General features: G+C 35.9%; 1 protein-coding gene across 1 annotated transcript in view; it reads left to right on the top strand.

Annotated features, from left to right (window-relative positions):
• HCN1 (hyperpolarization activated cyclic nucleotide gated potassium channel 1) overlaps positions 1-13,531 on the top strand; it is a 388,448-nt gene that overhangs the window by 309,578 nt on the left and 65,339 nt on the right. The gene's annotated exons all lie outside the window — the stretch shown is intronic.

Genomic DNA, 13,531 nt, shown 5'->3' with positions numbered 1-13,531 from the left:
AGGGACCCAGTGGGAGGTAATTGAATTGGGTCCGTTACCCCCAGGCTGTGTTCTCACTAGTGAGTGAGTTCTCACGAGATCTCATTATTTTATAAGGAGCCCTTCTCTCTTTTGCTTGGCACTTCTCCTTGCTGCCACTAAATGAAGAAAGATGTGTTTGCTTCCCCTTCTGCTAAGACTGTAAGTTTCCTGAGGCCTCCTCAGCCATGCTGAACTGGGAGTCAAATACTCCTCTTTCCTTTATAAATTACCCAGTCTTGAGTATGTCTTTATTAGCAGCATGAGAACAGACTATTATACTAAACTGGTACAGGGTAGTTGGCACTGCTTCAAAGAGACCTGAAATTGTGGAAGCAACTTTGGAACAGGGTAACAGGCAGAGGTTGAAACAGTTTGGAGGGCTCAGAAGAAGACAGCAAAATGTGGGAAAGTTTGAAACTTCCTAGAGACTTGCTGAATGGCTTTGAACAAAATGCTGATAGTGCTATGGTCAATAAAGTCCAGACTAAGGTGTTCTCAGATGGAGATGAGGATCTGGTTGGGGACTGGAGCAAATGTGACTCTTGCTATTCTTTAGCAAAGAGACTGGTGGCATTTTGCCCCTGCCCTAGAGATATCTGTGGAACTTTGAAGTTGAGAGAAATAATTTAGGGTATCTAGTGGAAAAAATTTCTGAACAGCAGAGTGTTCAAAAGTTGGCAGTGCATAAAACTTTGAAAAATTTGCAGCCTGACCATGTAATAGAAAAGAAAAAGCCTACTTTCTGGGAAGAAATTCAAGGCTTCTGCAGAAATTTGCATCAGTGACAAGGTGCCGAATGTTAATTTCCAGGATAATGGAGAAAATATCTCCAGGGTATGTCAGAGACCTTCCCAGCAGCCCTTCCCATCACAGGCCTGGAGCTCTAGGAGGAAAAACATGGTTCATGAGTTGGGCCCACTGGCTGCCTGCTGTGTGCAGCCTAGGGATTTAGTCCCCTGCATTTCAGCTGCTCCAGCCATCATTGCTAAACAGGGCCAAAGTACAACTCAGGTTGTGGCTTCAGAGGGTGCCAGCCCGAATCCTTGGGATCTTCCACATGGTGTTGAGCCTGCGGGGGCCCAGAAGTCAAGAACTGAGGTTTGAGAACCTCCACCTAGATTTCAGAGGATGTATGGAAATGCCTAGATGTCCAGACAAATGTTTGCTGCAGGGACAGGGCCCTCATGCAGAACCTATGCTAGGGCAGTGCAGAAGGGAAATGTGAGGTCAGAGCCCCTGCAAAGAGTCCTATTGGGGCAGTGCCTAGTGGAACTGTGAGAAGAGGGCCACTGTCCTCCATACCCCAGAATGGTATATCTATCGACATCTTGCACCCTGCAACTGGAAAAGTTGCAGACACTCAATGAATGCCAACCCATGAAGCAGCCAGCAGATGGGCTGTATCCTGCAAAGCCACAGGGGCAGAGCTGCCTAAGGCTATGTGAGCCCCTCTTGCATCAGCGTGCACTGGATGTGAGACATGGAGTTATAGGAGATAATTTTGGAGCATTAAGATTTCACTGCCCTGCTTAATTTTGGATTTGCATAGGGCCTGTAGCTTCTTCATTTTGTCCAATTTCTCCCATGTGGAACGGCTGTATTTACCTGATGCCTGTACCTCCATTGTGTTAGGAAGTAAGTAACTTGCGTTTGAGTTTGCAGGCTCATAGGCAGAAGGGACTTACCTTGTCTCATGTGACTTTGGCTGGTGACTTTTGAGTTAATGCTGAAATGAATTAAGACTTTGGGAGACTGTTGGAAAGGCATGATTGGTTTTGAAATGTGAGGACATGAGATTTGGGAGGGGCCAGTGGTGGAATGATGTGGTTTGGCTCTGTCCCCACCTAAATCATGTTGAGTAGTAGCTCTCATAATTCGTACCTGTCATGGGAGGTACCTGGTAGAAGGTAATTGAGTCACGGGGGCAGTTACCCCCGTGCTACAGTTCTTGTATTAGTGAGTGATTTCTCACAAGATCTGATGGTTTTATAAGGGGCTTCTTCCTTTTTCGCTCATCACTTCCCCTTGCTGCCACCTTGTGAAGAAGGACATGCTTGCTTTCCCTTTTGCCATAATTGTAAGTTTCCTGAGGCTTCCCCAGGCATGCTGAACTGTGAGTCAAATAAAGCTCTTTTGTTTATAAATTACCTGGTCTCAGGTGTGTCTTTATTAGTAGCGTGAGAATGTACTACTAATATATCTGTTAATTATAGATCCTCTGAGACGTTGGGACTACTTTTTATGCTGTTGACAAAACACAGATTCTTAATCTCTCTCTCTCTCTCTCTCTCTATATATATATATATATCTTTTTTTTATTTTTTGTCTTTTTGGCTTCTTTAATGCTGCAACATTTCTGAGCCATTGAATTTTCATTTTGTATGTTTGAATTTATTATCTTTTATTTATATTATCTCATGTTTCAATTCTATAAATTTTAGCTCTAAGTTCCTGCCTTAAACTTCATTTTCTTAAAAGCTAAATGATATCTCCTGCACCCATACATGTAGTAGGTTATACAATGAAGTCATTTATCTTCCATCATTAAACCATTTTATCTCTTAAAGTCTCTCTGTACATTGTTTTAGTCATTCTCTCAAGTTACTTGGAATGCAAAACTTTAGTTTGATTTTGCAGCTTTTCTTTTTCTGCTCTGTGCATCCAATCACCAAATGCTGTCAATTAACTTTAGCAATACATCTCACACTCATGCCTTTGCTTCCTTTCCCACTGCCATTGTCCTAAACTAAAGCATCTCACATAGAATATTTTCACTGTCACCTTAGTTTGCCTTCCAGCTTTTGGTCTGATTTATCTAACTACCATTTAAAATGCCACTGTCAGATTAATCTTTTATTTACATGAGTTACTCATTTCTCTGCTCAGAAACTTTCAGTTTTTGCATTATAAATTGAGTCAAGTATAGACTCCCTAAGCTCATCTTCCAGTCCTTCTATACTCTGACTCCAGCTATATCTCCAGCTTTCCTTTCTCCCACTGCCATGTCTGTTGCAAAGTGGCCTAAAAGAAAATTGTGTAACTTGCTGTTTTGAAAAAAATTAATTATAATTTCTCACCTTTACAACATGTATTGAAGAAATGTCTCTCCTCTCTTGGGAAAATTGAATTCAAATAATACCTATTTATTTCTATATATCTTATTTGATCAGATATGAGACTGGATCTTATATCTCCTTTCTCTGGCCCTCAGTGTACTTAGTCCATAACATAAGAGTGCTACTTATCCATTCTACCTGTGTTATTATTTTTTTCACATTTATTTTCTCCACTTCTGTCTTAAAATTCTGTCTCCTATGTACAAAGAACATTTACTTAGTCTATATTTTCAAATTTTGTTAAAATTTTTAGTACATTTACTATAAATTAAATAACAAATATTGTTATTCCAACTAATGTCTTCACAATTTATATCTATTATATTTATTATATTATATAAATATTTATATCTATATTTTATATCTAATATTTTATATCTATATTTTATATCTAATATATTTATATATTATATAAATTTCTATACCCACTAAAAGTTTTTTACATTTTTTTGAATAGCCATAAGATAACTGCTAAAAGTTTTTAAAATATGAGGCTAAATAGCTCCTATTGGTTAGTTAATTTTGTTCCTACAAATTTCTCAATCAAATTAGAATGTATAAATCTTTTTGCTTTGGGAAACATAATTCAATTTTTTATATTTTGGTAAAAGAAAGAAATAGGCCAGGACCAGTGGCTCATGGCTGCCTATAATCCCAGCACTTTGAGAGGCCAAAGCTGATGATCACCTGTGATCTGGAGTTTGAGACCAGTCTGTCCAACACAGCAAACTCCGTCTCTACTAAAAATACAAAAGGATTAGCCTGGTGTGGTGGCATGCACCTGTTATCCCAGCTACTTGGGAGGCGGAGGCAGGAGAATTGCTTGAACCTGGGAGTCAGAGGTTGCAGTGAGCTGAGATCACATCACTGCACTCCAGTGTGAGTAACAGAGCAAGACCCTATCTCAAAAAAAAAGGAAATAAATATATGAGAGGATTTCAAAAAGATCATAGAAAATGGAATTAAAAGATAAATATAAGAATATTAACTTTATCTCTCCACATAAGCTCCATAATCTCCATCAAGTTCAATACATTTTTATAAGCAATGATACCAGCTATTGTTCATCCCTAAAGAATTGAGGGTCCTGGGAATTTAACCATGTCAATGCAATCTGTTTCACATTATTAATTGAAGAAAAATGGGTGCCCTTTACAGATTTTTTTAATATTAGGAAACAAAAATAAGTCAAACAGAGCCAAACTGCGACCATAAGATAGATGCCTAATGATGTCTCATCAAAACTCTCACAAAATTGCCCTTGTTTGATGAGCAGAATGGGTGGGAGCCTTGTAGTGGTGGAAGACTGGTGACACTTCCCTGGGTGTTTCTATGCTAAAGCTTTAGCTAACTCTCTGAAAATACTCTCATAATAAGCAGACGTTACTGTTCTTTGGCCTCCAGAAAGTCAACAAGCAAAATGTCTTGAGCATCCCACAATACTGTTACTATAACCTTTGCTTTTTTTTTTTTTTTTTTTTTTTTTTTGAGACAGGTTCTCACTGTCACCTAGACTGGAGTTGAGTGGTGCAATTATAACTCACTGCAGCCTTTACCTCCCAGGCTCAAGTGATCCTCCAAGTTTAACCTCTCCACTAGCAGAGGCTACACTACAGGCATGAGCCACCTTTGCTCTTGACCAGTCTACTTTTGCTTTGACTGGACCACTTCCATCTCTTGGTAGCCATTATTTTTATCAGGTTTTGTCTTCAAGATCATACTTGCAAAGCTATGTTTTTATCTCCAGTTACAATTCTTTGAAGAAATGCTTCAGGATTTTCAACATACTTGTTTAAAATTTTCATTGAAAGCTCTGCTCCTATCTGCAGCTGATCTGGCTACAATGGTTTTGGTACTAATGGAGTAGAAAGTTTGCTTAAGTTTAATTTTTGAATCAGAATTATGAAAGCCGAGCAAATTGAGATGTCTACAGTGTTGGTTATTGTTTCTGCTATTAATCATTGGTCTTCTTCAAATAGAGCAAAAACAGGATGAATTTTTTCCTTGCAAATTGATGCAGATGATTTGCTGCCATGGGCTTCATCTTGAACATTGTCTCATCCCTTCTTAAAATGAGTTATCGATCTGTAAACTGCTGCTTCATTTGGGGCATTTTTTCCATAAAGTTTTTGTAAAGGATTCTTTACAAAACAATACCAGGAATAAAGATCAAATCAAAAGACAGAAAGATAAGAGAATGAAGGATATATTCCAAGAAGTCAAGGAAAAGTTATCTAGTTAAAATCTCATTCGGGGAACACAGAAAGGATTTTTTACAAAAACTTTATGGAAATAATGCCCCAATACAGTTTACACATTCTTCCATCCAAGCTTCAGCATAAATTGGATGTTTGCTTCTGCTTCAATTTTATAATTCATATGCTCTGATAGAGGCTATTTTAAAACTGACATCTTATTCTTCTTAGTGCCTCAAACTAGATTCTATTCAGATGTGTTATAAGAAGTTTCTGCAAGTTTATTTTGATCAAGAAAATGGGAAATCCATGTATAGCTTTTTCATAATATGCACCTTCCATGAGCTTTTTGAAGATCCCTGGTATTAGTCGTTTTTTTTTTTTTTTAAAAAAAAAAAAAAACTCTGTTAACATACTTTGCTTTTTAAATCTAAATCATCTTCACAAAAAAAGCAGTTCAAAACACTGGAACCAATCGGGTTCTCAGGGACCTGGAGAGGTTCAAAGTAGAATTGGACAGATCATAGGAAGGAAACAAAGATAATCCAACAGACATTACAAGGAATAAATATCAAATCAAAAGACAGACAAGATAGAATGAAGGATATATTCTAAGAAGGCAGGGAAAAGTTTGGATTCCAGAATGAAATCTCGTTGAAGGACTGCAGAAAGCCAACAGCACAACTGAGTATAAAAATGAACACTAGTAATGTATACCATTAAATGGGAAGTTTTCCTCTATGCAGAAAATTCTCCATGTAATAGAGTAAAAATAACCAGAACATTTTCTGTGTCATGTGTGTTTTATTAACTATTCTTTCTCTTGACACACCATAATTCACACTGATCTTTACTGGAAAAAATATCCACTTTTCACTTTTACGTGCATCCTCTGCCAAACCTTTTCTTTCCTCAATTCCTACAACCATTCAATCACTAAATTGTGACTAATATTTTTTCTTTATATATTCAAATGCCATATACAGGCTCTCAACATTACCTCAACAACTGTCTCAACTTTTCTCCCTGGTTTGAATGTCAGTTAGCTAAAATGCATTCCGTTACAGGGCTACCATATTGATTGATATAAAACCTAAAGTTGACAATATAACTTGCTTCTTAGAACCTGCTCGGGACCTCTTATTCCCTGCAGGGAAAACACCCACACTCCTTCATATGACACAGAGGTTCTTCATGGCCTGCCTTAATCTTCCTTTCTTCCCATTAATGCTTCATCTACATTGTTGACAATTTCCTGGAAAATAAACGCCTTGCTGGCCCTTTTCTGCCTTTCTTTATGCTACCCTCTCTATCTTCAATCCTTTCTACTCAGCTTACCTTCTGCCTTTCTATAAGCATTTTTACCATTCATAAATTACCTTACCTCATTTATAAATTTTCTGTAACTACTCTGCCTCTATCACAGTGTTTATTATTGTTAGTTTATTATCTCTTTAAAGACTATGAGCTTCTTGAGGATAGAAACTGTGTTTAATATCCTTGTATCTCTAGCAACTAGCATGCAGTAGGAAGTTATGAAATATTTACTGAGTAAAAGGTCTTCTTTAACAAAGTTATGAATGAAAACCATACTAAAAATCATGACTACTTAGTAAAATGAGAGATCCTAGAAGTGGAAACATAAAATGCTCAGAAACTTAACACCTTGTAAAGGTGAAAACAGTGTTTCTCCAAATGCTTCCCTACTGTTCAACTTTTGCTTTTCTAATGTCAGAATCACACAAAGGTCTAAATTTCATGCTACACATAAGTTAATAGTTTATTTGAAGGGAAAAAAGCATGAGAAGAGCAAGAAAATAAAGAAAGACATTGCAGAGAGATCCAAAAGTTATGACTAAAATAACACTGAGTCTAAAAACCTAGACCTGATTTTTGAAGAAAAGTTTAATAAGAACAATGGGAAATATAACATCGAATTGGAGAATTATCTACCTACTATGTACATATGTACTATGTACCTACTATGTATCGAATTGGAGAATTATGTACCTACTATGTAAAGATTAAGGGAGCAAAACATAAAAATGTAGAAAAGTGCCTGGCACCTAGTACGTATACAGTAGAATTTAACTCTTAATGTTACTACAACTCAATGAAAAATAGGATAGAGCTCTATGGCTCTTACATTTTAGGGAGAGATTCAAGTCAGAATGATAGATTATGAGAAATGTCTAAAAAGTAGTAAAATACATCAATCCACCTTTCAAAAGCTGTGTTTCACTTGGAAGAGGAGGCATCAACTTATGCAAAGGTATGTTTGGGTCACTGTTGTGCTCTTAGTGTCTAGATAGTGCCTGGCACATGTAAGATATTGAATTACAAATAAGTGATAAATGAGTGAAGTAGGATATTCAGAAAGGCAAAAGTGGATTATTTGATATACATTTTATGACAAAGATAAAAACATAAAAATATATATATACCTATATCTAATATAAATGATTAGAATTGCTCATCATAAATTCAATTTTATGTCAACAATCATGTTATCTTATGACTTTCAACTTAAAATGCTTCATTAAATAAGAAAGCTTATTTTTATAAAAGTATTGCATAATTTGAGACATTAATATGTAGTTAAGAGGAGTGATTTAACACAAGTCTAGGAATTCAGAAACTTATAAAATTGAAGAATAGCCATACCTTCAGTATCTTAGAAACTTATACAAATGACTATTGCTTAAAAATAGAGAAAGAATGTAAAATGCAGTGGTAAAGAAAGTGAAAATCAGTCTAAATTCATAATCAGTTAAGTCTGTACTGTGTTTTATCCATTTTATACCTCAGACTTTCCTTTCAATGTGTTGGAATACTATGACACCCAAATATGTAAAATGGCATTAAGAATTTCATTTGTGAGAGCTTTGAAAGCTTTTAGAAAAATCTCATAGAATAGAATACACATAAAATTAATTCAGTTAGCTGATTTTTCAGAAACCCTACTTTATGGAAAGCATTCTCCTATTTTCATTTTTGTGGCAAAAAATAAATGATTTAACAGACTTAACTGATTATAAATATAGACCAATTTTAACTTTCTTTTGTGTGTGTGTGTTAGAGACAAATTGTTAAAACACCTTTGACAGATAACTAGCCCATTTTTATTGTTCAAGTCTCAATACAAATGTTATCTCCTGGAAGAGGCCTTCCCTAAGAAGCTCATCCAAATAGTTCCCTCTCAGTCATTCTCCATCAATCACATCAGTGTTTTTGTTGTATGCATATTATTATATTGTCTTACTCGCCCTTAATACTTACTTGTTCATTCTCTGTTCTGCTATATGAACTCAGGGTCTGAGAAAGCAAGGACTGTCTTCCTTGACTTCCTCTGTGACTCCAACCCTCAAATAGTACATATTTTGTAATTACTTGGTGGAAAAATAAATACATGCACATTAAATAAGGATTACCTACTTGGCAAATCATCTCAAAGAATGACTGAGTGTTAAAGCTTGGAGACAGCATTTTGCCAAGAGAACAGTAGCACTTGTGCTTGTATGGATAAGAAAAGTGATGCTCAAAACAAAGTATTCTGTCCACAGAACTTTCTTAGTATCACTGTCAATTATACTATGGTCCATATATTTTTAATGTATTACAAAAGGATGCTGGCATCTTTAGATTTCTCTGTGATTATGTTTGGTATATGCATTGTATGCCATAACATCCTGTTTTTCATGTGATTGTTTTTACTTTCTTTTTAACTATCTCCATGTTTTTGCATTAGTCATTCAATGCAGAGCTAACTGGGAGGGTGGGGTGAAGATCGTGGGGTGAAGAGGAAAGTACCATTATAGAGGGTGTATACAAACGTTCTGTCTAATCAGTCACTATAACCCAGTCACATCCATGGAATAGATAGAAAATGTTTTTGTTTTTCTTTTATATTGCTACTAAGGTGAATGTTTATGCCCTCTGCTCCCAATTCCTATGTTGAAATCCTAACCCCCAAGGTGATGCTATTAAGAGGAAGGGGCCTTTGGGAGATGATTAGGCCATGAGGGTGGAGCCCTCATGAATGCGATCAGTTATTTTATAAAAGAGGCCCCAGAGTGATCTCTGGTCCCTTCTGCCATATGAAGAGGACACAGAAAAAAAATCACTGTCTGTGAGTGGGCCCTCACTAGACAAAGTCTGCCAGCACATTGATCTTAGATTTCCCAACTTCCAACCTAGAATTGTGAGAAGCATTTTTTTTATTTATAAGCCACCCAGTCTGTGATACTTTTGTATGGCAGCCCAAATTGACTAAGACCATTGCTACACCAGGTCTGCCTAGATTATTGTCAGTGACTCCTCAAACAATTGTTCAGGTTTCCCTGTCCAAACCTAAATATTGAGACACTTCAAGATATAGAAAATTCACAGTGACAGATAAGGGTTATGTGTTCATCCTCGAGCTAGGTTTTATGTCCTGCACACTGAGCTCCACTGGAATTTTCAGCCTTCTGGGAAGTGATTGTAAAGTCATCTTAAAATATCATCATTCCACTGTGCACTAAAATACTTGGGTCAGATAGTAAAGGAACATTACGGTCTTATGCAGAAAATTCTTAAGATGCTACCCCAAAACATAGCATTTTAAATTAAAACTATTGTTGTGTGATGTATTCATTATCTCTAATCTGTACTCTCTAGTTGCACTCTGTTTGTGTCTAGTCAAATTTATGAGTCTGCAAAGTTGACTTCAATAATCCCTAGTATCCTCCCCTTCCTACCAGTTGCTACCTGACCTGGCTTTCCCTGGAGAGCTCTCCTCCTTGATTCTCCTCCCATCCACTTAGTATGCTCTTATTGTCCCTAGCTGCTGAGAAATATTCAAAGCTTCATTGTTTTGGATAGTTTAAATCCCTTTTGTGATTTTTTGGTACCACCATTAAGTATATGCATTTTTTTCAGCTATACAACACATAACGGGTGAGAATCTACAATTAAGGGGCTATATCGCATCATGATTACCAGATGACCTTCCTTCCACAGCCTCATTTAAATCCAGCTCTACTATTAACTAGATGTTCAACTCTGAGCTATTTCTTAACTTAACATGTACATCATTTTCCTCATCTTGAAACGTGAATAATGATCATAACTACTTCACAGAGTTGTAAAGATTAAGGGAGCAAAACATAAAAATGTAGAAAAGTGTCTGGCACCTAGTACGTACACAGTAGAATTTAACTCTTAATGTTACTACAACTCAATGAAAAATAGGATAGAGCTCTATGGCTCTTACATTTTAGGGAGAGACAAACATTTAAATAACAATTGTATGTAATTGTTTGCAAGTGCTGAAAGGGTGATTCGAAGGGTGTCAGGCCAGTACTCAGGAGGGACAACAAGCCCAGCAATATCATATACCCCATTTCTTTCGGAATGTATTCAGACAATCTGCTAATAAGCTTCCCCTACGTTTTAATAGCCAGTTTCCTGGAGCCATTGCCTTAGCATCAAAATTTGATATTGAAATATTAGAATCATAAGACTGATGTATACTTCTGTAAATGCTGGCAGTATATTTAAAAATAAAAACTAATCAGAAAGATTCAGTGAACTATATCCTTCTGTTTATGAATGCCTGTTGGAATGTGTACAAAGTAGGAATGTCTATTTTTAACATGATCAGACATACTGATTCGATTAGAGCAAAATGGCAAACTTAACTGTCAAGAAAGAGGTTAATGCCCTTCTGAGCCTGTCTCCAAAGTTCAGAACTGATCTATTTTTAAACAATGGATTGTGAAGAGCCATGGGTTTAAAATAGGTACAGATCATGTGTTCCAGTAGAATATAGAATGTCAGTATATTTCATTTTCACAGTGCCTGAATTAGGCTGAGAGTATAATCCCGTCCTTCTGACCTTTAATTTGTTGAATAGACAGTTATGCAAGAAAGCACAATTTGCGTGTATATTTATTTCGTGTAATTCTGAATCATCTTTCTTAAAGTACATACTTGTTGATTTTTTAAATGCCTTCTAAAAATGTGCTTAGTTAAAATTAACTAAAATGGTTAGAATCATATTGTAAAACTATACCAGCATCTTACAAATTTTAAAATACTCATGTAACAGGCCTAAGTAACAAAAGATTAGCAAAATTATATAAATGACCTGATTTGGCCGCAGTGCCAAAGATATTGGCCTAGAGCTTTTTCCATGCACCTCTGCATTCTGTAAAACAAACAGACAAAAATTATTGATTGCTTAATGTGTGCAAGACATTGATCCAGGCATGAAGGGAAGGTAAATTGTAAGATGTGATTTTTTTCAGTCTTAGAGAAAGTGCTTACTATATTCTTGGAGAAATGAGATATGAACACACGAGAAAAAAGTATAAGAAAAAAGTAAAATAAGGATACTAGAAATGTAGGAAGTCACATTTAGTTAATGAGCAGAGGAAAGAAGACTGAAACTACTAAAATTGTTGAGAAAATAAATGTGTTCACCACGGCCTGGAATAGACTGAAAAGGCCTCAGCAGAAAGAGTTTGCACTAAATCTGGAAGCACATGTGGAATTTCAGTAGACAAAGAGGATACAGATGTAAAGAACATAGGGTAAACAGACAGAAAATATGCCTATATTTCCAAAATCTAGTTGCTTTTTCAGCTTCTCATTTGGTTCAAAGAAAAGGGAAAATAAACTGGAGAATAAATTACTTTTTATTCTACAGTGGCCTAAGTTATACTTTCATATGTGTGGAAACACAATTAAAATATAAGCTTGTTTTTATTGTTATAATAAACCATGCTGTTTTTCTACAATTATAATAACCGTGATTATTTTAAGTGATCTCAGAGAAAAGAGCTAAGTAATAGAACTCAAACCAAAATTATGAAGATAATTGGAAACCAAACTCAAGGAGCCCCAATTATTGCTAACAAGTCAGTGCAGTCAGTGGCATCATGCATTAATATAATTAAGATTAGATACCATCTCACCTCATTAAAATGGCTTTTATCTAAAAGGCAATAACAAATGCTGGCAAGGATGTAGAGAAAAGGGAACCCTTGTACACTTTTGGTGGGTATAGAAATTAGTGCAACCACTATAGACAGCAGTTTGAAGGTTCATATTTGACGGAGATGCCAAGAACATATACTGGGGAATAGTTTCTTCAATAAATGGTTCTGGAAAAACCAGGTATCCATATGCAAAAAATGAAACCAGCCCCCTATCTCTAGCCATATATAAAAATCAAATCAAAATGTGTTATAGCCTTAAATCTAGGGCCTCAAACTATAAAACTACTACGAGAAATCATTGAGGAAACTCTCCCAGACATTGGTCTGAGAAAAAAATTTCTTGAGCAATACCCTACAAGCACAGGCAACCAAAGCAAAAATGGACAAATGGAATCATGTCAGGTTAAAAAGCTTCTGGACAACAAAGGAAACAACAAAGTGAAGAGACAATCCATAGAATAGGAGAAAATATTTGCAACATGCCCATCTAATAAGGGATTAATAACCAGAATTTATATGGAGCTCAAACAACTCTATAGGGAAAAAAATGTCTAATAATCCAAATAAAAAATAGGCAAAACATTTGAATAGACATCTCAGAAGAAGACATACAAGTGGCAAATGGGCATGTGAAAAGATGTTTATCATCCCTGATCATAAGACAAATGCAAATCAAAACTACAATGAGATATCATCTCAGCCCAGTTAAAATATTTATATCCAAAAGACAGGCAATAACAAATCCTGGTGAGGATGTGGAGAAAAGGGAACCCTTGTACAGTATTCATGGGAATGTAAATTAGTACAACCACTATGGAGAACAGTTTGGAGCTTGCTCCAAAAGCTAAAAATTGAGCTGCCATATGATCCAACAATCCCACTTCTGGGTATGTACCCAAAAGAAAGGAAATCAAATATCTGTATTACTGTACCAAAATATCTCATGTACTCCATAAATATATACACCTACAATGTACCTACAAATATTTTAAGAAAAGATTGGAAAGATCCTTGTGCTAGGTAAAGCTTACATTTTGCATCCAGGCTGTACACTGAGCTAAATATGAATTTTAAAAAGATAATACTGTTTTCCAGAGTTTAAAGTCAGAACCATTAAAGTAGCATATGTAAAATACGTTTGTCTCACTTATACAAACCAATTTCTATTGTTTAAAATATACCCCCAGTTGACTTACATAGCTAGAGCTTCATATTG

The sequence above is a fragment of the Aotus nancymaae genome, unplaced genomic scaffold (assembly GCF_030222135.1).
Source record: "Aotus nancymaae isolate 86718 unplaced genomic scaffold, 86718_ANA_hifiasm-v0.15.2.pri h1tg000014l, whole genome shotgun sequence".
NCBI classification, from domain to species: domain Eukaryota; kingdom Metazoa; phylum Chordata; class Mammalia; order Primates; family Aotidae; genus Aotus; species Aotus nancymaae.
Note: the sequence above shows the minus strand (reverse complement) of the source record. Positions and strands in the feature narration are given on the sequence as shown.